At 33.5% G+C, this 4564-nt stretch overlaps 1 long non-coding RNA gene across 1 annotated transcript; it reads left to right on the top strand.

Annotated features, from left to right (window-relative positions):
• Window positions 1-2183: 2183 nt before the first annotated feature.
• On the top strand, window positions 2184-4220 carry LOC118490662. Its single transcript, XR_004889794.1, has 3 exons — window positions 2184-3528; window positions 3637-3691; window positions 3930-4220. It is a non-coding gene; the product is annotated as an uncharacterized LOC118490662 (long non-coding RNA).
• Window positions 4221-4564: the final 344 nt, after the last annotated feature.

Raw genomic sequence — 4564 nt, 5'->3', positions numbered from 1 at the left:
AAATTTGTTTTAAGGGACCCGTGTCTAACACGATCCTCAGCCAAGAACAGTTTCGTCTGTTCGAGTTATCTGTCTTTGTTTTTCCTTTTTCGGTTGTAATTGTATTTTTTTTAGTTGTAATTCTGTTATTGTTCTTGTATTTCAAGTTAATAAATTGTTTTATTTATTTTTACACGAACAGATTCCTACATGTTTCCTATAAACGATGTTCCCGCATCAATATTGTTTGATTCTGGTGTAAATATGAGTTTTATTTTTGTTACTTTCTTTAATGCATTGCATGGTAATGTTCAAAAGTTAGAATTTAGAAAAGGCCTTTGAGGTGGAAACTGCTAATGGTAAGCCTACTAGGATAATGGAGGTTGTTTCTGATTGTTACATAGAAATAGAAGGTCATAAGTCACTGAACTTCATGTTCGACCCCCAGCAGATCGACCCACTCTCGAGTACATAAAAAAAGAACTTCATGTTCGACCCCCCGCAGATCGACTCACTCTCGAGTACATCGCAAAGTATCAATTAGTGATCCAACACATGAAGGAACTTCCAGACGATGATCCACCTCCATGCAACTGGAAACAACAAGGTAAGATCCAATGCGCTTACTATAATGGAGCTTACACTCAATATATGAGTGGCTATCCGAGAGAAACTTCGTTTAAAATTTTGGTTAGTACAATATGGGTACGACGATTTGCAATCAAAACCATTACAAAGATCATTTTTATAGTTTCTATGATGTAAAAACACGTATCCACATCCTTTGTATATATCATTACTTTTTCTTTTTGGATTTTCTTTTTTGGTTGGTATATATATAACGATTGTCGGTACCGTAGCAACGTTACAACGAAACAAACTTGATACCGACATAATTTCCGCCGAGGGGAGTTTAACTAGCTCTATACAAAATATAATCTCCTAGTAATCCTTTATTTAATGGATATCAGAATTCAAATAAATGGTGGTATTAATTTCATTATTTTCTCATCCAAAATAAAAAGCTGTACATGCACTTAAAACTCATGCACGGACTTAAATGTTAAATTAAAGTCACAGCATGGGAACAATTATGTAAAACACCTTTTAAATTTCATAGAAACAGAACCTATTTAAAAATTTGTTTAATAAGGATAAAATATGGTTCTCATTATTCCTATATCCCTACATCTTATTTCCGGTTTTCCACATTCTTTTTCACTCTATATCTATCTATATTTATCTACTAGTTTATAAACCCATGTACTACATGAGTTTGAAGATAGAAATAATGTCATTTTATAACATGTAAACCAATTTACATAAATGAATTATTCTTATTAAATCAAACAATGTAAAATCAAGATACACGTTACATTTACAAATTTCTAAACACTTCTTTATACTTGAGATTTGTAGTTTTGTTTGTAAATTAACCATCTTCATCAAGCATCAATAGCTTAAGGTCATCTGTACTTTTTAATCTGGACAATGCCACATATTATTGGTCATGTGTAAAAACTCTTTTCTTAGAAACAAACCAACCTTACTTAGCAACTGTTCCTAACTTTTATTAAATATTAGTTATGGATAATATATGCTCCAAAACAACGCGATTGCCATCGTTACTAATAGGGTTCCTCACTGTAGTAAACAATTAATTGGTAACCTTGAGTGAAATAGGTAAATCTAAATAAGGAATTTCAAGCATACAATTAAAACACATATGATATAAATATGTTTGGGAAGACAAATTTATATACAAAATTAGATATGGTAGTAACGAAACTGAGAATAATTACTACTTAGAGAATAGAGACTGATTAGAAAACTTACCTGGTATGAGTTAACTCACTACTAGAAAACTTGGCAATTGTAACCAAAATTTGCTACCGAAAAAAATCGGTGGCAAATTTAGCCACCTATTTCCCACGGATATGTAAATTAAGCGTACTCAGATCGTTTGTTAGCAAAGCGGTGGAAAATTCACCGTCTATATTTTTGGTGACAGATTCGTGGAAAATTAAAAATAACTTCCCTAGATTATCTCAAATATACGTGTATTTTTTTATTTGCTACCGTTTTAGCGGTGACAAAATGAAATTTTAAGCCTAAATTTAACTAGGCGGGTTAATATCCCGCTCATTATTTAGGGTTTTGATTGAAAACCAGGGCCATAGACAAGCGTGGTTACCAATAACTCATCCACCAACTCCACTCTCTAGCCACCAGCCCACCGTCGGCCGTCATAGCCCCTCGCCGGAGAAGGTCGCAACCCCTTTTGTTCTTTGGCCTTCCCTCACTAATTCACTTTCTTCATCCTTCAGGTTCATTTAAACATTCCCGCCTGTCTAATTAACCCTAAAACCCTCTCTTTCTCCCCCCCCACCCCAAAATTCCCCTCTCTTTCTCCCAAAATTCTTCATCCTTCTCTCTGTCCACCACGGTGCACCTCAATTTCCACCTGAGCAAAACTTCTTGTCGCCGCAAGCCACCATTTTCAGGTCATATGTGAGTCACTTTTCCAGTTTATTCACGTTTTTTTTTATTTTGTTACAAAATCATTAGTAGGTTAGCGTGTGTCAAAGTGATTGAGCACCATAGTTGCTTGTTATTCAGTTTGTTTGATTTTGTTGTTCAACTCGTGAGTATACTAAGAAGCTGGATGAAGATTTTTGGACCGATATGTGTCGATTTAGAAGGTTTTGTTTAAACATAATCTCTAATTTGGTGCTGGTAGTTGATTTAGGGTTGGTAATTTGTTTGTTAAACGAATTTGAATGTTGTTAATATCCCCTTCTAGTAACTGTATGATGTGAAAATATCATCTGGTTGTTTGTTTGTCGTCTTGATTATCCAGAAACTACAAAACCAAATATGTACGGGAAGCAAAGATCCCACGTTAGAAACTGGCAGACAGGTGTGACGACTCTCGGCCCCTTTTACAAGTTATACTTGCTAGAATCACCCTCTCTTGAATGCTTAACTAAATGGGGAAATTGGGTTAAAGTGTTTTCCAAGAATGTTAAGAGTTCGGATCTAGAATGAGTTTTTGTTAAGATGATGCTTGAAACCGGATGAATATATGTATAGTTAGCTGAAAACACTATAGGAATGGGTTATTCTCATCAGTGACATTGAAAGAAAACAAATGAAGATTTTAAGAAAAAGTGATATGATGACCAAATTTGACCCAGATTGGGGCTTTTATTAAAGTATATTTAAGCATTCCTGTTCTATTAGTCTAGAATTGAAACTTCCTGAATCTTCATGTTAATCTATCATTTAGCAAAAGATATTCCCATATCTACGGATTCCTGTTACTATTTAGAAATCTGGTTTTACCTAGACGATACATTATCTATGTAGTAATTACATACATCAACAAAACAAGACCACCCAAATGGGAGGCAATAGCATCGATGAGATGTTTGATTGTTCGGATAGTACAAATAGATATAACAGTTTATATCAGAAGGTAATACAGCTGAAGAGGAGACTGAACAGCTTAGGGCATCGGTTGATTTCCTTGTGGAGCTATGTGACACTGTAAGACTATGTTGGTCACCTAATATTGATTCTAAACATTCGGTTCATCATTCTGCTTAATTTATCCAACCTTTTTTTTACCATGTCCTTTTTTTACTATTGTTTCAGCCAGATGAGGGTAATTTTGCAAATTGGTCACACCAGGCTGTAGACTTCATTTTGGGTATATCTTTCTCATTGATTTGATTAGACCTTTACATGTTGTTTCATACAAAAAAATTGTTTTTAAAATTAGGTATAATTTCCTTCTTAATATGTAAACAAACTGGAACATGCTATTTAGCTTCTATCACTTGAATTGTAGCTCATAATTGTATTTTGTTTTCTTTGCAACCAACTTGACCCATTATTACTTGTCGTTAATTCTGATTTCTTGATTCTATTCATTGGTTGTTTTGTAGATTAAAATGTTGAACTTAGTTATCAAGGAGCTCGTTAAGGAAAAATAAGAAGAAAAAGAAAGGTTCAATGGAATTATTGTGAGGTTGTTGGCTGAAAAAGAAAAAGATAATGTGGATAAAGATGCTATGCTTGATAGGACGTCACAAATTGATGCTATGTTAACAGAGTTACAGTTCGAAGATAGGCTATAAACATTTGGTTTTGAATGTTTAGATGTTTATCTTATTAGGATAATTTTAGTTATTTTATGTTTTAGTTAGTATTTTTTATATGCTTTTGAAAACGAGATATTTTATATAATTTTGGGATTTTATTATACTTTTTTATATTATTTGTAGTTTTATTGATATGTAATTTTGATGAAAATAGTAGGGAGAAAAAAATCTGAATTAAAAACCAATATTCCAATAATCAGTAAATGGTAGCAAATGGTTGCAAATAACTATACCAAGGTGGTCACAACTCGGTCGCAAATTGTGTATAAAATGGTGGCAATATCGATGACTAAATGGTATCAAAACTCGCAAATTGTGTAAAAAATGGTGGCAATATCGGTGGCTAAATGGTATCAAAACGTGCAAAAACCGATGGCTAAATGGTGGCAATATCAGTGGCTAAATCGTATGAAAACGTG

The sequence above is a fragment of the Helianthus annuus genome, chromosome 3 (genome assembly GCF_002127325.2).
Source record: "Helianthus annuus cultivar XRQ/B chromosome 3, HanXRQr2.0-SUNRISE, whole genome shotgun sequence".
NCBI lineage: Eukaryota > Viridiplantae > Streptophyta > Magnoliopsida > Asterales > Asteraceae > Helianthus > Helianthus annuus.
This window is presented reverse-complemented; position numbering and strand designations above follow the sequence as displayed.